Raw genomic sequence first — 25,165 nt, 5'->3', positions numbered from 1 at the left:
TCCTTCAGGGCCAGCAACCTCTGCCAAACCTCCAGAGGACTGCCTGCATCACAGAGGACCAAGAACTCCTGTGGAGAGTGGCCCTGTTCAAGAACAAACTACATCTAACGAATCCAGAACCGCCCCGGATCCACAAGTCCTGACCACTCTGCACCCGATGCCCATGGCCCGTGTTCAGGTTGTCCAACTGACTAGAGAGGATCCCCATGTGATTCCTGCAAGTGCCTGACCTCTCCTATTCTCCACCGCAATGCCTGCAGCCTGAATCCAGAGGACCCCGCTGACCACAACAGCACAGGATGAAGATACCCATTGCCAAAAGGTACACTGCACCTGCAGCCCCCTGGCCTTGGGTAACTCGACCTCCAGTGGAACAACATTCAGCAGGTGGCCCTCCTAGTTGTCCAGCCTGTGGTTTTCCGGACCCGACCCCATGGACCCAGCCTGCAGCATCTAAGTGACTCCCAGGGAGCCCCTATAGGAAAGCATTGGGAGCCTGACGCTGAGGTTGCACCCTGCACCTGGCCACCCATGTGCCGCTGATGGTGTGTGTTTGGTGCTTACCTGTGCCCCCCCCCCCGGTGCTCCTCTAAATCCCTTAGGTCTGCCGTCTCAAGACACTGCTACTTACCTGCAAGCAGGCCAGATTCCGAGTGCCCCCAGCCTCCATAGGAGCCCACGTTAAATTTGCTTCATCTTTGACCTCTGCACCTGGCCGTCCTCGTTTTGCTGGCAGTGGGTGTTTGACATTAACTTGAACCTCAGCTGGGGGACTTCCTAACCCCCAGAGGAACTGTAAGTCTTGTACTTACCTTCAAATTGTACTAACTTTTCTTCCCGCAGGAACTGTTTTTGAAAATTGCAGTGTCAACTTTTAAAACAGAGAATTGCCATTTATTCAAAAGCTGTACAACTTGCCAATTCTAATCAAAGTGTATTGATACGTATGTGGAATACTTATTTATTCATGTACTTACCTGCAACTTGAAACTTGTGGTTCTAGAAATAAATTAACAAAAGATATTTTTGCTATGTAAAAACCATTGGTCTGGAGTCAGTCATTGAGGGTGCGCTTCCCTCATTGTCTGTGTGTGTACAACAAATGTTTTGCAATACCCTCTATAAAGCCTAACTGCTCTATAACACTACCACAAAAGAGAGCATTAGTATTATCTACTTTAGCCTCTGTTAAGCCTCTGGGGAACCCCTGGACTCTGTGCACACTATATCTCATTTTGATATTGTATATAAAGAGCCTGCTTCCTACAGCCTTTAATAAGGCTTACTCTCAGAGGCATGGGGCCTCATTACGAGGCTGGTGGTAGTAGGACTGCCAGCCTAGCAGTGACAGTCAGACCGCTGCAACTGTGTTGGTCTGGCTGCCAAATTACAACCCTGGTGATCTGACCCGCCAGGAGACCACCATTCCCATCGGGAACATTGTTCCCAACTGGGTGACAGTGGTCTGAGTTGTACACAGCCAGACTACGCTAAACTCAGCACTGCCTAGCTGAATAGAACTCAGCTTACTGCAAGCCTTTTCATCGCAGTCACCCCGCCATGGAAAGGCTGGCGGTAAGTGTGTACTGGGGACCACAGGGGGGGGGGGGGCTGCACTGCCCATGCCTTCAGCATGGGCAATGCAGGGGCCCCCCTGCCCAGCACCCTCAAAATGTACACTGCCTGCATTGCAAACACTGCTCAATCCAAGGGTGCTGTGTGCTATGGTATTGCCCTTGGCTCCCTTTCAAGGGCCAAGGCCAATATCGTAGCACTGTTTCCACTGGTCAGCCCAGTGGGAATATTGTAATAAGCTCAGCAGGGACGCCACTGCTGTACCAGTAGCAACCTCCCCACGGGTTTGGCTGTCCCGCGGTAGGACCGCCAAACTCATAATTAGGCTAATAGTGAATCTGTCCCACTTGATGACAAATGCATGAGTACCTTCCTAGAACTTAGAGACAAACTTTTCAGTGCACCAGCTCTAGGAATGCCAAATTATGAAAAGGACGTATTTTTGTATTGCCATGAAAGCGAAGGGTGTGAGCTTTCTCTCCTGGTTCAAAAGCATGGTTAATTAAAGCAGCCTGTTGCTTACCACACTGCTACATTCAATCCAGTAGACATAGCTCTTCCTGGTTGTCTAAAACCTCTAGCAGGTGTTTGCTTGGTAATAGAACATAGAGAGGGGATTGCAATGTGTTACACACTTATTGCGTTAGCCCCTCATTTAGTTGAGTTTGCTCACTCGTACGCAAACAGCCACCTGACAAAATATGAGCAAACAATTAGTGGCTGGTAAAATTTCAATCAGAATGTGCAATATTTTGAATCCTGCAATGCTGCTGTCAATTCCAAAGAATGACAAAGATGATGAATGAAAAATCTGATCATAACTGTATTGATGTAACAAAATTGTGTCCCAAACCAAGACCAGACTCTACTTGATTGGTATAATCTAACTTTGCGGATGGTTCTTGTCTGAGAGACCTTCAAGGAACTGAGAACAGCTTACGCAGTCTGTTCTATTTGTGAATTTATTAAAGCATCGTAATTGTGTAATGCAACTTGTGCACAAGTAGCAGAATGCTTGCCCTGACAAGAACATGCTGTCTAGATAATGAACCACTTTTGAAAATCTACACAGACAGTCAATAAGGTTTTGGAGCAGACCATGATTTTAGGCAATTGTGGTCACAAAGAGGCTTTATAACACCAGGACTTGTAAAATTTACAATTACATGCCCCACTTTTTAAATGCACTGCACCCTCCCCATTGGCTGTTTAGGGCCTCCAAAATGGTTTGACTTGAATGTATTAAGAAACAGATTTAGACCTGGGAAAAGATTTGTTTTGCCAGATCAAAATGGCAGTTTGAAACTGCACACTCAGGCTGCAATGGCAGACTTGAGAAATGTTTAAAGGGCTACCTGAGTAGGAGGCAGAATCAGTGCTGCAGGCCCTCTAGTAGCATTTAACTTAAAGGCCATGTAGTACCGCTTTACTAGAGCTTTACAAGTAAATTAAATGTCCCAATTAGGTGTAAGCCAGTTTCACCATGTTAAAAAAAGCACTGGTTAGCAGTGGTAAAGGGCATAGAGTTAACAAAATGAATTCAGCAAAACAGGAGGGGTGATGGCAAAACTCTGGAGAAGAAACAACCCTAAGGCTGACAGGTCTAACCCTTAAGGATTAAAAACACTAAAAACACTGTTTTCCAGTGTATGAAAGACACTGGCTGAGATTTTTTGGAAAAGCAGATATTTTGCATTTTTTAGCAACTCAAAATAGGGACTCACATATAAGTTAATTGTGATTTGATATCCGTATGTTAAACTCATTCGCAAATTGTGAATATTCCCAAAATGACCATTTGTGCATGCAATTTACCACAAGCTCAAGACAGTTGTTAACAATGTGCAATCTAAAGTAAAAGCCACCAGAATGCATCTGTGGCTTCCAGTCGTGGCTCGCAGCGCATAAAAGGGGCGGGGCAGGTGTGGAGCGACGGGGAGGGGAAGAGGGGACAAGGGGAGGTGGAGCGGGAATGGTACATTGATTTTTTAATTTTTTTATTGAAAACTTACCTCATCTGCCGACCCACGCCACTCCTTTAGAGCGTCACTGCAGGCACAAGCCTGCCCTGTGCCAATCCTGACGCTGCTCAAAGTAGCATCAGGATTGGCTGGGAGCGCCCAGCCAAGGCACTCCCAGGCAGATTGGGAGCCTGTGCCGGCTCTCTCCAGCCCAGCAACACAGTTGTTGGGCTGGAGACAGCCTACTGCGCATGTCTGTTTGACCGGCCCAAGACATCCGGCCAAACACACATGTGCTCTGAAGGGGAAGTGCTGAGCATTCTCCATAGTGCACGTCACCCCCGTGGCCTACCCCTTTCATAGTTTATTATCCTTTTGTTCTGAAAGCTTTACAGCTTCTGCGGCTGGGGGGGGGGGGGGCGACGCTTCTCCACCTTTATGGAGGACCCGCCCCTGGTGGCTTCTAAAATGACAGCTTCATATATGTTGCCCAGAAGAATGTGTATAGTGGCTGGTTTGCAGAGCATGAGGAGGAGAATTATATGGAAACCACAAGCTAAGTACCTCATAGCTAATCTAAAAGGCCACAGTTTAAAAGTAGTACTTTGCATATTGATTGACTCCCCACCCATGTGCAGGTTTTATGATCTATGCACCTCTTAGATTCTGATAGTTATCAAGGTGTTCTAGCTGCAGCTGTTGGGGTTACACAGAGTGCCTTACCTAGATGTTTTTGTGCATTTATGCATGCAATGTTAATGCAATTAAATATGCATATTTATTTTGTTAGCAATGTACAGCAATTACAAAAGACTAAAATAGACTTTTATAGGATTGCCAATTTTTCACATGTAATTGGCTGCATAGGTGGTACACGTTTCTATATGCCCACGATCAAACATGAGTATTTATTTAGCAATAAAAAATACTCATTCACTTAAATTACAAGTGGCGTGTCATGCAAAAAATGTAATGATTGACAAAGGTTCACGATTTCCAGGCAACACCCGTGATTCATTCGTTTTCAGGTATTTACACAAGGCTGGAAAGAGGAAATTTCAGGATGCATATTTATCGGATAGTTTTGCATATGTAATTGCACCTGTTCATTTCATATTACTTCAGCACTGTTTGTTAATATTTTATTCGTTGTTGTAGGTGACAGTGACAGTGTCTTTGCCTTATGCTCCTGGATAATAATTCCAAATCTGTCCCCTTCTACACAATGTGAGCTTTGTTACAATGTTGCCTACAGAAGCCTATGAGGTGTGATTGAACATACATTTGGACCTGTAAAAAGTAGATTCATATGTCTACATAAGAGTGGTTATGCCCTCCAAATTTCACCTGAAACCTCTAGCAAAATCATAGCAACTTGTGCAATTCTACACAATATAGCTACAAGAAAAGCCTTATATGTAAGGATGTCAGAGTCTGGGTGTCATAACGGGGGCAGAGATGCCACCACCTCATCCACATGACTCATCATGAGCAACAGAAGGGCCACTCAGAGGTAACCAATCATTATATTTCTAGGTAAGTGTTAAACCAAAATATTAAACATGTAATACGTAGAAAAAAGCCTTGCAGTTTGTAACTCATAATTTTCATTTATTTTCAGGTAAGGTAATATATGTGAGGTAAGTAAACATGAACGTTTCATAATGTTGTCAATGTAAAATAAAGGTATTCATTTGCTGTAGTACATGCACAAAAATCGAAATAGTTTTGTAACACAATTTTTTAAAGATTGCATTTGCTGTGAGCAGATGATGTAGCACCTACCTTCTCCCCATTTCCAATGCAACTCCTGCTTCTACATAGATTCAAATTGTCAGTTGCTGAAATACTGCAGACACTGGACTGGTACTCACTTTCAACCGCTCCTACTTGTGTGGTACTTTTTAATTTTCCATCAAAAAATTTTTTTGTTTTTGTGTTTGCTAATAACTTTGGCTCAGTTTGACAAATCTTTGCAAAACTTGCAAAACCAGTTTCCTACTCAAATCAGCTGCTGTTTGGAAAGTTTTGGGAAGATTCTTCAAGCAGAGGGGGAGAAAAGGAAAGGGCCTAAAATAGGTTTTCCCCATGCTTTTTCCCATAGAGATTTTAGACATGAATACAGCCAAAACCAATGACAGGAATTGCACTAACTTTGGCAGAAACTTAGATCTTGGTCCTGAAAGATCGCTTTTTGTAAATTGATGTAAATCTGTTCAGTGGTTTTTGAGTTATTAAAGAAAAAAGATGTATGCATATCTAGAGATCCACATGCAAAGAGCACTGATGTGGTTAGCTGTCACCATATCAACCAAGAAGTGGTGGCAGCCATCTTGACACTTGGACTCGGCGAGTCCCAAGAAAAAATTTGAAAAAAGCACAATGGGGCAGGGTCAGATTTTTTTTTAAAATGTTGCCACAAATTTGTAGACGTTCCTCAGCAAACTTCAAAAACAAAAAACAATCACAGTCTCCTGCCCTTGTTTTTTTTATGCCTACTTATTTGGGTGGATGGGAGCCAGGCAATGCTGATCATAAGTAGGAGGAAGTTCACATGGCCCTCCTCCCTAGGCTGATTTTGGCCCCAGGGACTCCATCCACTGGGTCCCGACCATATTAGAAATTAGGAGGGAGGCCAGAGAGTCCCCTCCCTAGGCCAAATTCAACCCCAGAGACCTCATCCCCCAGGGCCCAGCAGCACTTTCAAAATGGATGGGGGCTACATGGCCTCCTCCCAGAGCCAATAATAGCCCTGAGCACCCTATCCCCCAGGGCCAGTGCCTGCTATGTCCTGGGGTTTTCTTCCCTGGTACATATCAGTTTTCCTGCCCACATTAGCACAGGCAGGGTAATCTGTGTTTGCTCTCCCTTGACAGGAGCAATTTTAAAACTTCTGCTAGGTGGGATAAAACACTATGGCCATCATTACAACATTGGCAGTATTGACCGCCTACCGCCACAGCGACGGCTGCCAACATACTGATTCCGTGGCTACCAGCCAGCAACATGTATCATGACCGGCGACGGTATTCTGCCAGAAATCTGGCGGAACACCGCCGCTGGTCCTGGCGGTGGATGGCGGTAAGGCAGCACTGCTGACAGCAGCACCGCCATGCCAGCAAACCACTGCCGACTGTATCATGAGTAATGATGCGGGCTGGTGGACGCTGCTGCTGACAGCAGCGCCGCGGACCGTCTCCAGCCGGAGGACCCCCTGCAAGCAGGTAAGTCGGGTTCTCTGACAGGAGAGGAGGGTGAGGGGTGTTGTGTGTATGTGGGGGGGGTGTATGTTTTGGGACAAGGGTGTGAGTCACGTTGGATGCATGCGTGAATGAGTGATTGTGTGCTGTGGATGCATGTGTGTGACAAGTTATGTTGGTGTGTGTTGTGGTGTGTGGGTATGTATGTGTGCATGCGTGGGTGGAGGTGGAGGTGGGTCTGCGTGTGTGCAAGTGTGTATATGGGTGCGCGTTTGGGTGTTGATATGTGCAGGGGCAAGAGGGAGAGGGTGGGGAAGGACTCTCGGAAGGTGGTGGGGGCGGGGGAGACCCCTATCAGTGCCGGGGAAGGGATTCCCTGGCACTGATAGTGCCTTCCGCCATGTTTTTTGTGGCGGTACAAAAACCACGGAAACCATGGAGGTAGGCCAGGTCATAATCTCGAGGTTGGAAATGTGACGGCTGCCGGGCTGGAGACCGAAGTCTCCAGCCCAGCGACCGTTACCACCCTGGCGGTCGGTGTGTTAAAGTGGCGATGTTGGATGGCGGTAACCGCCAGGGCCAAAATCCCATTTTTTTTACCTCCGGCCTGTTGCCGGTATTACCGCCGCTTTACCACCGACCGCCACGGTTGTAATGAGGGCCTAAGTGCTCTCCCAGTGAGTGGGAGCATGAAAAATGCTCGGGCCCTTTGGGAGCAGACTTTTCATTTATTTCCCTGGCCTAACTGAACTGGGCAGGGAAACAGGTGAAAAAACTGCTGCCGCCTGCAGGGAGCTGGCTCCTGCTGGAGGCGGGGAGCCAGCTGGGGCCGCAGGGGCCTTCGTACTCCCCCCGGGCCCCAACCAAGGTTTGGTGGGTGCCCTGGGTTGGCAGCAGGCCACCCACCCTTTGTTGGCCAGGCCGGTGTGTTAGGATCCCTGGTGCCAAAATTGGCCAATGGAGTGTTACCCTGTAGCCTCCCTCCCCCTTTATGCATTGAATGAGCCCTGGCGGATGAGGTCCCTGGGGCTGAAATCTACCCGAGGAGGGGGGCTGCGTGCCTCTGTTTGAGAGTGGTAAGAGCTGAAACATGGTCACTCACCACAGCAGGTTTAATTCGGCCCTTGGGTGTCTGTTATTTATGTTTTCAATCCTGCCTCAGGGGCACATGAATAAAGGTATATGTGTACCCTGTAGTCAGTTTTAAACTTCTCACTTTTTCACTTTTCACACACTCTGCTCACCACACCACACATTAGCTCGTCATTGATAACCAACTCCATCACTAAAAAAAATTGCTGAGCTCCTCCTCATTAGTAGAGGAGTTGTAGCCCGCACCATGACTAGTTGTCCTGGTGCGAGGAGATTCCGGGTGATGAAGCATGCCACCTTTGGGTAACTGAGGAAAAATAATCCATATAAAGCGAATTCCCTTTCAGTTAGCTTACTTTGACAGTGTGCAGCCGTTCTTGCCTGAGACCCAAGTTCTTGTCTGTGTTTTTGATTGTTGTAGTTGGGAGCTAACACTTGCTGGTCTTTCATTCTCCCAAGTCCCTCCTCTGTTGTGTTGTTTTCTTGATTAGACTATACTCGGGGGCACTGCAATTATGTGGTGCAGCGGCCACAGCTTTTTTTTTCACCAAATTGGGTATTTGATACATTTGTCACATAATCCATCATACGCTGCAGAATTTGCAGGTTTTATTAAAAATAATTGTTTCTAGGACAAAGGTAAAAAATTATTAAAAATTAGGTGACATGGTGTTGTGCAATGGAAGGCCCTTTTCAGTAGGTATTGCAGTATTTAAGTGTTAAAGTGGCACTAATGAGGCCAAACCTTTGCTAAAACAGTGTTAACATGGGTAAAAATGCAAAGAAATGAGCCACATTAAGCTGCATAATTTTCCTTTTCTTGGCACACAGTTTAGTCAGCTCTGCCACTTATTTGGTCCTCTCTTGCCCCATAATTCCAGTGACCCTGAGTTCACTGAACAGTATCCGTCTTCATTAGCACTGTACAGAACACAAGGGCAACATTTTGTCAAAGATGTGTATTCCACGGGACAACCATGATCTAGTTTTTCTTAAATACAAGCCTCACCAGTGTATACTCCAGACATATTGAGTAGGATCATTTAAAATTTCTCCCCAAAAATGGTTTACCTTGTACAATTTGTAGGTTCCCCCGATGCTTTTCGTGGTCACAGGGACAAATAAATTAGCATGCTTTCACCATGTATTTATGTGACAGAATTGTCCTTTCCTCCTTTAAATTCAGGTTTCATTTTCATAAGACGACTTCCTGAAAGCAGTTTTTGACTTTTTAAGTTTGGACTCATCACCCTACTTTTCACACATTGAGGTCGAGTTCCCTTACGTGTGATTGTGGGCTTCGGTAAGTGGAGCAGGTGCCTATGAAATCTTATGTGAATTCCCCTTGACTTGTGTGAGAGTCACCATGTAATTTGCATATTATTTATTTCCTTCTTGCTTGGTGACACGCCACAAGTTCCACTTGCAGTCGCATGATTACGCAATGACCGCATTTATACGCATGTGTGGTTAAGACGTTTCAGCTATCAGACCTTTGTCTTATAGACGGGTCTCGCTTTACGTTTTGAATAAAATTAGCCTTTTCTAAACCTTTCTATGTGCAATTGCAAGTTTCGCATCAAAAATGCTTTTCATTTCACAAAGTAAAGCCCAATGGATGGTGTCACTCTTTTTTAATGAAATTTCGATTTGGGCAGAAATTTTGCTGCAATGCGCTGCAGTTAGACTTATCAAATCTACAAACACATTTGATTATGTATCTGACCTTCCAATATTTTTCAATGTGCTCATATATTTGGGATCCCGGGTGTGTCAACCTGTGGTGGGTGGGTGTGGTTGCAAGCGAACGCTGTGAGCCTCTTTGCTTTGTAAATAAAAATATGAGCGTACTTCTGTGTGGCTTATACCTCTCTCTCCTCTCTCTCCTCTCCACACACTACACACACGGATTTATTCACATAGCATGAGCGTCGTCTGCCTTCTGGGCTGGGAAGCTAAAAATAAACCCTCCATGTTCGTAGGAAACCATGGAAAACATTGCTTTCCACTTACTGCAAAGTATCCGCAGAGGTAACCTCATTCTCATGCAGGGTCATGCCTAGCCGCGCCGCCATCCCTCCTTGAAGGCAGTGGCTGGCCATATTTCTCTGTTAATCACTTCCCTTCGTTCTGCGCCTATTATCTCTATTTCCCGTCTCTTCATGAATCAGAAATTGTGTTTATATTGTTTCTCCTTATCCGTGCAATCTTTATTTTCTCCTTTTCCTGCATAAAAAGCCTCGACGTCCATGGAAGTCACAAAACAAGAATAGTTTGTTAGGAGGATGCCTCTGGTATAATGAATAGGGGGCACAGGTAAATAGAAGTTGTGCTCCACAACTGCAGACCACAAACTGGACGCCAGATTTACTAACACTTGAGGCAGCGCAACGCAGCAAGGGAATTTGGGGGTAGGGGCCAGATGTACAAAGGCGAAATCTACCTTTGGCGACCGCTAAATTGCCTTGCACCATGTACCAAACCTATTTTGCGAGCGGTAGCCTATTACAGACTTGCAAAATAGGGTTTATGACCCACCATTAGTAAGGGGTGTGCCGAAGGCGTGCCTTCCTACTAACGAGTCATAGGGGGATGTATGACAGTTTTGCAACCGGGAATGCGGTCACAAAACAATCGCAGTTACCACCAATTTCGAATTGGTGGTAACCCATTCGCATATGGGAAGGGGTCTTCAAGGGACTCCTTCTCCTTTGTGAATGGGGATGCCAAATTTTTTAGGAGCAGTCAGTGGTCCCACGGACCACTGCTTACTCTTCAAAAATGGAATTGAAACGTTTCATTTTTAGGTCAAGCGCGCAAGCGCTTTGACCTGTTGTAACTATTGTGGGCTTTTAAGCACACCCACCTCTCATCCATCACTTTCACTCGTTTGTGGACATGCCTTTCAAAAATTTCTTGATGTCATTGGTAATTGCTTTACGTTTGTCCCTCCTTGGGGCGGTTTTGTTACCACGTTGCACACTGGCCCTGTTACATGGATATTCGGACAATGTCCAATATACTTCAGCATGGGTAAAACATTTTTATGTTTTGTCTCTCCTCTTCATGCTCCATGGCAGCCATGGCCCTCATAGCGTGAAAAACGTGAATAGCACTAACTCCAGCAGCGGAATTGGAGTACTAGTCACATTGTTCACACTGTTACTTAATCAGAGTCATTTCTTTTGGCTCTCCTTTTCACGCTCCGTAGCTTTCACAAAAACACTTCTAATTGATAAATGCGTTACTAAAAAAAGAAAGAAATCTGCAACCCGGCTCTCCCGGCACAGAGGGAGAGCCAATAGTACAATATTCACTGCACTTCAGAAAAGTCACCCGATAATGCTTTGCATGCATTCTTTTTCAAAACATTGTTGCCCATATCTCAGCCTGTGGTGGTCCTAGGACAATGGGACAATCACCAAAACATTCAGCATGATGCAATCTTTCTGTTTATGCCATCCCTGGTTCCCCACACTATGTTAGTGAGGACGCCAAAATAATAACCCCTCCCACCATGCAGTCCCTTTTTAAGCTCTCGTATGGTTGGAACTTTTGTTTTATTGCTTGGAGTAGTTTGGTTTCTAAGGGTTTTGCTATTGTAGTAGGCCTGTTAGGCCTATATTACTTTGTGTTTTTTTATTTTCATGTGGTTATGCTCTGTAGGGGCCAATTATATAGTTACATGACCATGTTTCTTACATATGATATTTTTATTGTGGTGTTCTCTACGGGTTGTTCTGAGCATTACAATCAACATGCTACATTATTTGCTGCACTTGGTCATCCCATAATGCTTTGCATTCTTTTACAAAAAATGTTTGCTCATTACTCAGCCTTTGGTAGTCCTAGCACCACGGGATCATCTTCAAAACGTTCACCACAACCTGTTCTTTTTGTCTAGGTCATCTCTTGGTTCCCACACTAGGTTAGTGGGGATCCCAAAATGATAACCCCTCCCTCCATTCAGTGCCTTTGTAATCTCTCTCATTGTTGGAACTTTTGTTTTATAGCTGAGAGTAATTTGTGTTTTAAGGTATTGTTTGCAATATCATTGCAGTAGATGAGCTGGCCTTGAAAATATGTAATGTTAGAACTAAGAGCTAAATATATGGTTACATTGTAGTACTTTCAGTTACCTTCTTTTCATGTGGGTATGCCCTTTAGGAGCTACCTATATGGTAACATGACCATGTTTCTTACAGATGCTTTTTTTCATTGTGGTGTTCTCTAGGGGCTGTTTTGAGCATTTCAGTCTAATGCCAGAGGTTTATTTCTGATAAAGGTTTTTATTGGGTTTATATGATGATTGTCCTTGTTTTATTAATCTCTGCCTAATGCAATTATAGCCATGCTTCAGGCTAACTGAACATCCTTATTACACTATGACTGTTTGAACACTCTTGATATGTTTGGGTGACCATTCTAGTTCATTTCTCTCATTACTCCTCAGTGGCTGTCTTGTTTTGGGAATTGTGTTCGCCAGCCAGCAACTGATGGTGGGGTGGTGAAAGTGGTATTCTATTGGCATTAGCATGGCAGATTTAAATTAGGGTGCTAAATGGCAACATTTTCATTTCTGGCTGCAGATAAAGGAAGAAGGTAAATGGACGTGCTTTAGTTATATGCAGGTCCTTAGGAATTATGTGGCAGAAAAAGACCAAACTATGAGGAGGGTTGACCAATATATGTGGCAAGAAAAGTCCAGTTATGAATTTGCAATGTCAATAGCTCTAACTCAAGCAAATGTGAAACCCATTGCATTTTAAATGCGCATTATTTTTGCAGCTTTTTTCTCTGACGTCCGATAACCCTACCACAGCAAGCAGATTTTGAGTTGATGTGGTCGGATTGCCTTTCTACAAGCCCCCAGTGAAATCCTGGAAGTCTGGGGTTCTGGAGCTTTTCAGCAGGATAAACCTGTAAGTCAGGCCAGGTTGCGGTCGACGTAAGCTGCTTGACTCAGGACGTCGAGTCAGTCCAATTATGGAGCTTTTTTCAAAGTTGCTCCAAACTTATAGATCTTCTTCTAGAAGGTCTTTAGAGGTCCTTTAGGAGTCCACAACTCACCCCAAGGTTCCAGAAGCTCTGAGTTGCTCTTTGAGGGTTAGGACTCTAACTCCCAGAAAGCACCTGGTTCAAATCCAAAAATGACCACTGGTCAGCTGGTCAGTTTCTTCAGGGATGGATGCAGGGGACCCTGCTCTGCTATTTTCTACCTGTAGCAAACAGGGAGTTCCTTCTTTAAGCAGTTTAAGACAGGCAAAGTCCATTAAGTAGTGAAGCCCAAGTGTGCAGCTGGTTCAGTCCTTCAGAGTGCAGTGTCCAGGTGCAGGGCAGGGGTCCAGCAGGCAGTACTTTTTCTTCTTGTCTTGTTCCTTGTAGGGATCCCAGGTGGGGTGCAGCTCTGCCAATTTGATCCTTGCTCCTGAGGTGGAAAGCAGGGGGGATCTCTGCCCAATCATGGGCAGACCACCACCCTCCTGAGTGACCACTTCCTGGGAAGTGAGGCAAAAATCAATCCCAGGGAGCAACATTCTCCAAAAATCCAAGAGGGCAAGAATTCAATCTCAGAGGTTAGGTCTGCCTGAGCCCACCCACTGGTGTGGCTAAGTTTCCCCTGGCACACCCCTTTCCAGCCCTCTCTTTGTCAAAATCAGGACAGTGCGCGCTCTACGGGTGACGCAAATGCAAAAACCCAGTCCTTATGCAGAAGCATATTTCATGCATTGCGTTTCAATGCAGTATGTTAACCTTTTGCATTACTTTCACCTTGAAAAGTCATTAATGCTGTTTGTAATTCGTTGTTCATTTGCAAGGCTTGTTTGCAGGACTACAGGGTGTGGTCCTTTATTCTAAGACTTTCTAGAAGCCTTTCTTGCAACATGGTTGGGTGTGGCTCGTGGGCAGGGCTTGGCTCTATATAAAGGAGCCAGCCCACCTCCACGTGCTCACTATTCAGAGGTCCCGGTGCAGAGCAGCAGCATTTTCCAGAGCTCCTGTCCCAGAGGCCTATCCAGTCATTTCCAGGCCAGCACTTGCTTATTTGGTGATCTTCAAGCAGGGCGGTAAGGCGGAGGTCGGGTTAGGCCCCGAACTCCGTTTTCCAGTGACATTCGAGTTTTGGGCCTAAACTTGAAATTGCGTGTGCTATTGTTCTCTTGGAATTTGCATTGTGAATTCCGAATCGGCAACAGTGTGCGCGATTCTTTCCAGACATTTATTTCTTGGCATTCAGATCTGCAGTGTGCGCGATCATTTCATGGCATTGGCATTGTGAATTCCGAATCGGCAACAGTGTGCACAATTTTTTCCAGGCATTTATTTCTTGGCATTCAGATGGCAGTGTGCGCGATCATTTCATGGCCTTTGAATCTTGAATTCCCAATCGGCAACAGTGTGCGCGATTCCTTCCAGCCATTTACTTCTTGGCATTCAGATCGGCAGTGTGCGCAATCCTTTCATGACAATTTCATTGTGAATTCCAAATCGGCAACAGTGTGCGCGATTCCTTCCAGGCATTTACTTCTTGACATTCAGATCGGCAGTGCGCGCGATCATTTCATGGCATTTACATTCTGAATTCCGAATCGACAACAGTGTGCGTGATTCCTTCCAGAAATTTACTTTGTGGCATTCAGATCGGCAGTGTGTGCGATCATTTCATGACATTTGTATCGTAAATTCTGAATCGGCACCAGTGTGTCAGATTCTTTCCCGGCATTTAAATCTTGAATCATAGATCGGCGTTGTGCGCAATCATTTCATTGCATAAAATTTTAGATGTTCGAATCGGCAACAGAGTGCGCAATTTCCTGGTGTTTAACTTTTAAAATACAGATCGGCGGAGTGCACAATCATTTCTAGACATTGAAACTTAGATGAGTAGTTTTGATTAAAGTGCATAATATTCCCTGAACATTTAAGTCTTGAAACTCTTAATCAGAGAGTGCCGTAGAAATGTTATTCATGGTATTGGTACAATTAATTCATGTAGAGAAAAAAACATGTGCTCTTTGATTCTTGCTACAATGCAGAGATTGTTCTAAGCAGTATTTTGAAGAGAGTTTATTGTTCAAAATATAATATGCTAATTCTGGAATGTTCATGTGAAAACCTTGAATAACCTTTTCTTGATTTCCAGGTACCTAGATTCTTGAGGCCTAGTTATAGTGAAGCCTTAGTCCATTCATGTTTTCAGCATAAGTGTTTTATTTTAAACAAAACTTATTGAAAGTCATTATGATTAGTCTTGCAATTGTGTTGTTTAACTCTTTCTTCCACAGGTCTCCTTCCCCGCTGTCCCCAACCCAAAACTCACCCCCCCACTTGGTCATTCTTTAACTCTGTGCTATATAACTAGTGGAGTTTGGAGCTGCCAAGAGGTGGACATGTTGGAAACATGTGCAAGCCCTAAGGATCTGGTCTCCTTGACAGAATAGTGAGCCCACACATTTTTAATCCTCCTGGTTTGCACTAGGTTCTCAATATGGCCACATTGGATGAGTAAGTTAAAGTTATCATGCAGCTACAATTGGATGTGGTAGCATCCAAAAATATAGCAACCAGTTTAGCTGGGAGAGTGAATCAGTTACAAGAATGAGTAGAAAAGAAAGAACTAGGTCCTCTGGGTGCGAGTTGGTTTGGTACTCCTCCTCAAGGTTCAGGAGGTAATCCTCCAACTAACATTTCCCTCAACGTTCCCTCAGCCATTCCTCTGGCTCCTCCAGAACGGTTTTCAGGTGATCCTCTGAAAGCGCAATCTTTCTTTACTCAAGTAGAATTGCATTTTACCTGTCGACCACACACTTTTCCTGACGCCCAATCCAGAGTGGCGTTCCTGTTATCTTACCTGACTGGAGACGAGGCCACTTGGGCAATTCCTCTTGTGTGTAAAGACAGTCCCCTGCTTTACGATTGGAGAAACTTTGTCCGTGAATTTGAAAGAGTGTTTGATCGAAGAACAGTGACTCTATCAGCAGACCGAGAACTGTTAGAATTGCGACAAGGCAATAAAGATTTAGTTACCTACTTGGCTAGTTTTAATTAGCTGATAGCAGAGACATCCTGGCCTGAAGAAAAGCAAGCAGCCCTGTTCTACCAAGGACTTGGAGATGAGCTAAAAGACATTCTTGTCCCGATCGATCCTCAACCTACAGATTGTCAAAATCTGATAATCCTTGTTTTGAGAATAGACCATCGTCTTGCAGAACGACAAGGAACACGCAAAAAGATTGAGAAATATTCCTGGCATGTTCACAAACGTGGAGAATCAAGAACTCCGAAAGAGAGTAGTCATGAACCAATGGAAATTGGAACTATCAGGCGGCCTTTGACAAAAGGTGAAAAAGACATATGTAGAAAGAACGGACAATGGCCCTCATTACAACCCTGGCGGTCAAATACCGCCAGGGCTGTTTCAACGGTTGCACCGCCAACAGGTTGGTGGTGCTAACCTTGGGATTACGACCGCACACCGTCGGGACCGGCGGTTTACCGTCACGCTGGTCCGGCGGTTGTAATCCTCCAGGGCAGCGCTGCTTGCAGGGGATTATGAGTCCCCCCCACCAGCCTTTTCATGGCGGTAGGAACCGCCATGAAAAGGCTGGCGGAAAGGGGAGTCGCGGGGCCCCCTGCCACGGCCACATGGAGCTTTTCACTGTCTGCACAGCAGACAGTGAAATGTGTGACTGGTGCAACTTCACTCATCGCACCGCCACAACACCGCCGGCTCCATTTGGAGCCGGCTCCCGTGTTGCAGCCGACATCCCTGCTGGGCCAGCAGGCAGAAACTCGGTTTCCCAGCCGGGATGTTGAAATGGCCACTGCGGAAGTGCGGCCGCATTGGCGGCAGCGTGGCGGTTACAACTTGGCGGGCGGCGGTTGCCGCCTGCTAAAGTTTTAGTGAGGGCAAATGTCTTTACTGTGAGTGCAAGGGCCACTTCGCCAAAGATTGTCCAATAAAACCGAAGAGCAAACAAGGTCCAATCAAGAAAATATCAATAAATGCACAAACCGAGCAGGAAAACTAGATTACCCAAGATGTATAGAAGGGTTGCTCTTGGGTGTCACCATGGACCCTTCACATTCAAGGCATCTAAAGTTAGACATCGAAGTACAAGTAGAGAAGAAGAAATATCTTAAGAATGCCTTAGTGGATTCTGGGGCTACTGGTAACTTTATGGATACACAATTGGTTCAAACATGGGGAATCCCATGCACCAAAAAGAAAACCCCAGAAATCATACAAGCCGTAGATGGAAAACCTTTAACTGGAGGCCCAGTGACTCTGCAGACTGTCCACTTGTGACCTGTAATGGGGGAAATCAGAATATCAAACATGAAGAGAAAATCATCTTAAACGTCATCCATGCACCTCAGTATGGAATAATTTTTGGACTGCCATGGTTAAGCTATCATAACCCTGAAATCAACTGGTCAGAACAAAAATTCGTATTCTCCTCCATCTTGTGTAATGAAAAATGTCTCCAGATATCAAGAGTCACAAAACTTGCAAAGCTCCAAGCTCACGTAGCAACAGCTGCCGAAAAAGATGTAATGCTGCCCTGGCAGTATTCGTCATATGTAGACGTTTTTGATGAAAGAGAAGCCGAAACCTTGCCACCTCACAGACCATATGACTTTCAAATTGAACTAACTCCTGGTGCTTTACTCCCTAGTTGTCGTGTATACGTCATGTCAGAAAACGAAAATCAACATCTAAGAAAATACTTGGATCAATTTATAGCTAATGGCTTTACTCGTCCTTCCAAGTCTCCTGCACCGTCTCCTCTTTTTTTGTCACCAAGGCTAATGGGGATCTTCGAACTTGCAGAAACTATAGAGGTTTGAACAAAATCATAGTCAGGAACAAGTACCCATTACCTCTGATTTCTGTCTTGTTGGATCAAGTTACAAAAGCAAAAGTCTACACTAAATTAGACTTAAGAGGTGCTTACCATTTGGTCAGAATGAGAGAAGGCGATGAATGGAAAACTGCCTTTAAAACCCGATATGGTCTGTTTGAATACACAGTCATGCACTTTGGGCTTTGTAACGCTCCAGCAGCATTTCAATTCTTTCTGAATGACGTCCTTAGAGAGTATCTAGATCTATTTGCAATAGTCTACATCTACAATATCCTAATCTTAATGTTCCAAATACCAAGTTGCGTAAGTTGGTATTTCAGTGGTTGCATGTTATACCTACGGCAGGTCATCCAGGTATTCCTAAAACTCTTGAATTAGTTCAACGTTACTTTTGGTGGCCTACTTTGATAAAAGACGTCAAACAGATGGTAGCTAACTGTGAAGTTTATGCTCGCATCAAGTCAAGTCATTCAAAGCCAAGAGGTTTGTTACATCCTTTCCCAACTCCACTTCTACCTTGGGAGCGCATCTCATTAGACTTTATTACTGGCCTACCCATGGTTCAACATCACTCAGTAATCCTTGTGGTGGTAGATAGTCTCACGAAATATGCACATTTCATTGCTTGCAAGAAATTGCCCACCTCCAGTGAACTGGCAACAATCCTCTTAAATCGAGTGGTCCGATATCACGGATTACAAAAGTGATTTTCTCTGATCAAGGATCACAATTTGCCTCTAACTTCTGGAAGACCTGATACAAAACCCTTCAAATCACGTCTACACTGTCTATCAGTCATCATCCATCATCCTCAAACGGATGGCCAAACTGAATGATTAAATCAGACATTGAAACAATACCTACGTGCTTATGTGGAGAAAGCACTTCATTCTTGGACATCGATGCTTTGGTTAGCTGAATTGGCCTATAATAACTCATATCATACTTCCATTGGTGTCACCCCCTTTTTTGGTCTGTTTTGCTATCGTCCTGCTACCCTGCCAATCACGATTCCACAAAAAAGTACACTTACACCCAGCCGTGTCAGAGGCAACTCCCTCAAACCCAGAAACAAATCCAGCAACTCCTAGATAAATCTAAACAAACGTATAAAAAGCACTATGGCAAGAAACATTGTGAAGGACCCCAATATAAGCCAGGTGATAGAGTGTGGCTTTCCACACATCAAGAAAAAGCATATGTTCAATCCCAAGTTCATAGGTCCTTACACAATTCTTCAACAAATTAATCCAGTGACCTATAAACTGCAGTTACCAAGGGCACTACGTATTCATCCAGTATTTCATACTTCACTCCTGAAAAGAGCTGTCCAAAAAGTCTGCTCCCAACCAGCTCCAGTTCTAGACCAGGGAGAATTGGAATACGAAGTCAAACAGGTGCTGGATTCAAAATTTAGAGGTCGTAACCTCTGGTATCTAATATCCTGGAAAGCTTACAGACCCGAGAGCAACTCATGGGTCTCCGCATCTGACATTCATGCTCCATTACTAGCAAGGCGTTTTCATTTCCTACATTCAGACAAACAAGCCCCTAGAGTGCGTTTGTGAGGGGGGAGTACTGTCAACATCAGGACAGTGTGCGCTCTACGGGTGACGTAAACGCAAAAACCCAGTCCTTAGGCAGAGGCATATTTCATGCATTGTGTTTCTATGCAGTATGTTAACCTTTTGCATTACAGAGCTTTCACCTTGAAAAGTCATTAATGCTGTTTGTAATTCATTGTTCATTTGCAAGGCTTGTTTGCAGGACTACAGGGTGTGGTCCTTTATTCTAAGACTTTCTAGAAGCCTTTCTTGCAGCATGGTTGGGTGTGGCTCTTGGGCGGGGCTTGGCTCTATATTAGGGAGCCAGCCCAGCTCCACATGCTCACTATTCAGAGGTCCCGGTGCAGAGCAGCTGCATTTTCCAGAGCTCCTGTCCCAGAGGCCTATCCAGTCATTTCCAAGCCAGCACCTGCTTATTTGGTGATCTTCAAGCAGGGCGGTAAGGTGGAGGTCGGGTTAGGCCCCCGACTCTGTTTTCCAGTGACATTCGAGTTTTGGGCCTAAACTTGAAATCGCGTGTGAGATTGTTGTCATGGCATTTGCATTGTGAATTTTGAATCGGCAATAGTGTGAGCGATTTTTTCCAGGTATTTATTTCCTGGCATTCAGATCGGCAGTGTGCACGCTCATTTCATGGCATTGGCATTGTGAATTCCGAATCGGCAACAGTGTGCGCGATTCTTTCCAGGCATTTATTTCTTGGCATTCAGAGCGGCAGCATGCGCGATCATTTCATGGCATTGGCATTGTGAATTCCGAATCGGCAACAGTGTGCACGATTCTTTCCAGCCATTTATTTCTTGCCATTCAGATCAGCAGTGTGCACGATCATTTCATGGCATTGGCATAGTGAATTCCGAATCGGCAACAGTGTGCCAGATTCCTTCCAGGCATTTACTTCTTGGCATTCAGATCGGCAGTGTGCGCGATCATTTCATGGCAATTACACTGTGAATTCCGAAACGGAAACAGTGTGCGCGATTCCTTCCAGGCATTTACTTCTTTACATTGAGATCGGCAGTGTGCGCGATCATTTCATGGCATTTACATTGTGAATTCCGAATCAGCAACAGTGTACGCGATTCCTTCCAGACATTTACTTCGTAGCATTCAGATCGGCAGTGTGCGCGATCATTTCATGACATTTGTATCGTGAATTCTGAATCGGCACAAGTGTGCGCGATTCTTTCCCTGCATTTAAATCGGGAATCATAGATCGGAGTTGTGCACGATCATTTCATTGCATAAAAATCTAGATGTTCGAATCATCAACAGAGTGCGCAATTCTTTCCTGGTGTTTAACTTTTGAAATACAGATCAGTGGAGTGCGCGATCATTTCTAGACATTGAAAATTAAATCAGTAGTTTTGATTTAAGTGCATAATATTTCCTGAACATTTAAGTCTTAAAACTCTTAATCAGAGAGTGACGTAGAAATGTTATTCATGGTATTGGTACTGTTCATTCATGTAGAGAAAAAAACATGTGCTCTTTGATTCTTGCTACAATGCAGAGATTGTTCTAAGCAGTATTTTGAAGAGAGTTTATTGTTCAAAATATAATATGCTAATTCTGGAATGCTCATGTGAAAACCTTGCATAACCTTTTCTTGATTTCCAGGTACCTAGATTCTTGAGGCCTAGTTATAGTGAACCATTAGTCCCTTCATGTTTTCAGTATAAGTGTTTTATTTGAAACAAAACTTATTGAAAGTCATTATGATTAATCTTGCAATTGTGTTGTTTAACTCTTGCTTCCACAGGTCTCCTTCCCCGCTGTTCCCAACCCAAAACCCATTCCCCCACTTGGCCATTCTTTAACTTTGTGCTATATAACTAGTGGAGTTTGGAGCTGCCAATAGGTGGACATGTTGGTAACATGCGCAAGCCCCGAGGATCTGGTCTCCTTGACACTCTTAATCTAATCAGGGGTCACCTAGCTGTCTGGGTTTGCAGGAAATGGGGGAGGTACAGTTGCTGTCCCAAATGTCCTTCCCTCCCTTGAAGTCCAGTTTGGCTGCCTTCCCCCATCCTGTTTCACCATCTGCTAAGGCAGATCTCCTCCCACCAGATGCTTCCTTTGTTTTTAGCACAGGCCTCTTCACACCTCATCAAGGCAGACTGGCTCAGGCTTCCGGAGGCTTACCAATCATAGAAGGGCACTACAGAGCTGAAACTGGTAACATTTAGAAAGAGTTCTAAAACTCTTTTGAGGTACAAATTATAAAAACAGTGTCAAGTCGTTGGATTTAATGTGACATTTAATTTGATACTAAACCCGCCAGATTTAGCTCCTTTCTATGGAAAATAAGACTTTAATATTTTAAAATAAAGTCTCTCCATTAGCCCATGGAGCCCATTCGCTACAAAGGTGAAAAACAAATGTAGCTATTTTTATCTTACCAGGGTTTATAAAACATATTTTATAAAGTCCCTGATTATAATTACACTGCACCCAAACCTGGGGGCACCTAGGGCACACCTCAGGGGTGATTTATATATAAAAATATAGTAGCTTAGTAAGGACTTTTATTTCCAAAGTCAAATTTGGGGTTAACTTAAACTTGAAAGCAGCAGGTAATTCAGGCCTGCCTTTAAAATGACACTGGGCACCACAGCAGTGCGCACGCTGGGGTCCCTAAACCTACATGCCCTACCATATACTAGGGACTAGGGCCATTTATAATTAGCCTAATTTGACAGGGTAAAAATTTGAAGCCGACTGCAATGAAGCTCTGCTCGGCTACAGTGAGCAGGAGGCCTTCGTCAAAGTTTTACCTTCAGACTTACGGCCTCATTTCAAGTTTGGTGTCCCGTGACCACCATGATGGCGGTCCGACTGCCAACACGCTGGATGAGCAGACCGCCAAATTGTGAGTCTGGCAGTGGTGCACACAGATGACCGTCAGCAGTCCGCCAGCACTGCAAGCCAGCACAGACCGTGGTGGTCATCTGGAGGCACAAACAGTGAGGCAGAGACCATGTTTCCGCCTGACCTATTAGGAGGTAGCACACCACCAATGTGACTGCCGCAGTCCAACCACCATGGAGTATCAGGCAGAAACGAACAGTATAAAAGACAACACTTACCTCCAGGAAGCCATACACGTCCGGAGCTATCATGGAACCAGAACTACACGTCATGCCGCTGCGTCTGCTCTCCAAAAAACAACAGAATCATCGCTGATGGGGACGACAACAACAGTAAGTACACACTCTCACCTGTTATATTTGTCAAATGTAGAAATTTGTACAGTTACATAACATACCATAGAGAGGGGGGTGCAAAGGGCTGCACTCACACATAACAGCATAGTGACACATACACTCACATACTGCATCAAGGACCCTCACACATACACATCACGCACACTCAGTCAGCGCACACACACAACACACACCAATACCACACATTTACGTATGGCAACACAGCACAGGCCCATGCACACATATTTCCATACAACATATGAACTGGTAACAACAACACAACCACTGAACAAATACAATAACATGTCACACACTCACACCCAACACTGGCCAGGGACCACACACTCATACAACACACATGTACATCCATGTGCAATGGAACCCACACAACAAAATTATTAAACAACCCAGCAAATGACAGAAACACAGCAGATCGAACCTATTATGCCATGCACAGTACACGCAGACACAAACAGTCAAAACACACAAAGAGACACATCACAACAACACCGAAAATGTTGAACAAGGCCCCACAAAGACATGCCCACACGAACAGGCCCCATTCAGATCTAATGGACAACTAATACCAACAACAAATGTAATGCTCATGCACAGATATGGGTGAAGGGCAAGGCTACAAAGCACACACTACTCCAAACACCATACAAGACACCAGCCAGCTCTGAAGGACACACACTGAAAAGTCACATGCACACAAAGGCAAAGGACAATTGCACAACTCAACACACTCCATGTCTGCACTGAAGAAACTCCACAATACACACCACATGTACACAATAGCCATCATCAGGGGACAAGGCATACACCATATATGACCACATCACACTTCACTACAACAAACACACATCATTACAAACACAACACAATACCAGGACACCAACATGTCAGCCTCATACACATATCTATCACACAACACACACCCACACCCTAAGCATTACACACAACCTCACATACTGCTAAAAAATACATGAAGCAGCCAACAAAGTAATGTCACACAGCCAATGTCAGCCAGTAGCAACTCAAACATAGGAAAGGAAATGCAGGACAAAGATGTATCAAAAAAAAATATATGCTGACTTTAATAAATAGCTTGAGCAAATATATGAACGTCCAATGCCATTGGCATGTCCATAAATATAAAATTACAGTCACAAAGGCAGGTAGGGACATCAAGGGGGCAGGAGGGCACCTCAGGGAGTACTGGAGAGTGGTGGGGGAGAGGGGGTATGGGCTTGGCCTTGGGAGGGTGAGTTTGGGAGGGAGGACCTTCTTGGATGGGCTGGACATCTTCTTGCCAGGGGGAGGGGCATGGGAGCTGGCAAGGGGGGGGTGGAGCAGGCCTTGGAGGTGAAAGGGATGGACTTGGGGAGGGAAACAGATCTTTTGGGGTGTTACATGGGGCGAGTAGGGAAAGGTCAAGGTTAATAAGGGAAACCTTCTTAGACACAATCAGGGATAGTCATCAGAAGGTGGTTTGGGTGTGGAGGGTGAGGGAGTTGTTGTCTGATATTTAGGTATGGATGTCTTGAGTGTGTGTTTGTGGGAGGCGTCCTTGTGTGGGGTGGGTGACTGGGTGGGTGAGTGAGGGCATTGATGTATCTTAGGCTGAGGAGGGTGGAGGTACTGGGGATGCTGTGGTGGGTGGCTGTCTGTTAGGGTGGTGACTGCAGGTATGGCGGATGTGCTGCCTGTTTTTGTCAGTGGTTGTGGTGTCTGCAGCTGTGGTGACTGGGGTTGATGTCTGAGGGTCTGCTGAGGTGGTGCCTGCAGGTAGGTTAGGTGTGATGGCTGGATCAGTGAACGTTGGTGTCTGGTGTTGGTGGTGGTTGTGGTGTCTGCAGGAGTGCCAGGTATTGTGTCGTGATGCTGGGGGAGGTGGTGGTGTCAGGGAAAGCTGTGACTGTTGCTGTGTCTGCAGGTGGATGTTGTTTGTGGTGTGTCTTGTGGTGCTTATGTTAGTCTGCACTTCTGTTAAGGTGGTTGCATGCCAGTCTGTTTGTGTGCTTTTGGCTGGGTCGGGGAAGGTGGGATTTGGACTGGGAAGAGGAAGGTGGAAGTGAAAGAGTACACAAGGGGTGACTTGCTGCCATTGATGTGGAGGCCAGAGCCTCAAATGATCTCTGTAGGCCACAGATTGCACCGTGAATGCCATCCAGGAACACATTGCTCTGTTGGACATGGCTTGCCAGTCACTGGATGGCATACAAAATGGCTGTCTGACCCACAGAGATAGACCCAAGGTGGTCAATAGCCTCCTCAATGAGAGCAGCAGGGGGAACAGGGCCTGGGGCAGAGGTGCCTGTGGCAAAGGAGAAGTTCACCATCTTGGATGAGCGGGTACGGACAACTGAATGGGGAGCTACAGGGAAAGCAGTGATAGAACAAATCAAATCATTAACATTTATAAAGCGTGCTACTCACCCGTGCGGGTCTCAAGGCGCTAGGGGAAAGGGGGTGTTACTGCTGCTCGAATAGCCAGGTTTTTAGGAGTCTCCGGAAAGCGGGGTGGTCCTGGGTGGTCCTGAGGCTGGTGGGGAGGGAGTTCCAGGTCTTGGCCGCCAGGAAGGAAAAAGATCTCCCACCCGCCGTAGAGCGGCGGATGCGAGGGACGGCAGCGAGTGCGAGACCAGAGGAACGGAGGAGGCGGGTGGAGACGTAGAAGCTGAGGCGTCGGTT

This window comes from Pleurodeles waltl, chromosome 2_2 (genome assembly GCF_031143425.1).
Source record: "Pleurodeles waltl isolate 20211129_DDA chromosome 2_2, aPleWal1.hap1.20221129, whole genome shotgun sequence".
In the NCBI taxonomy this organism is placed as follows: Eukaryota; Metazoa; Chordata; class Amphibia; order Caudata; family Salamandridae; genus Pleurodeles; species Pleurodeles waltl.
This window is presented reverse-complemented; position numbering follows the sequence as displayed.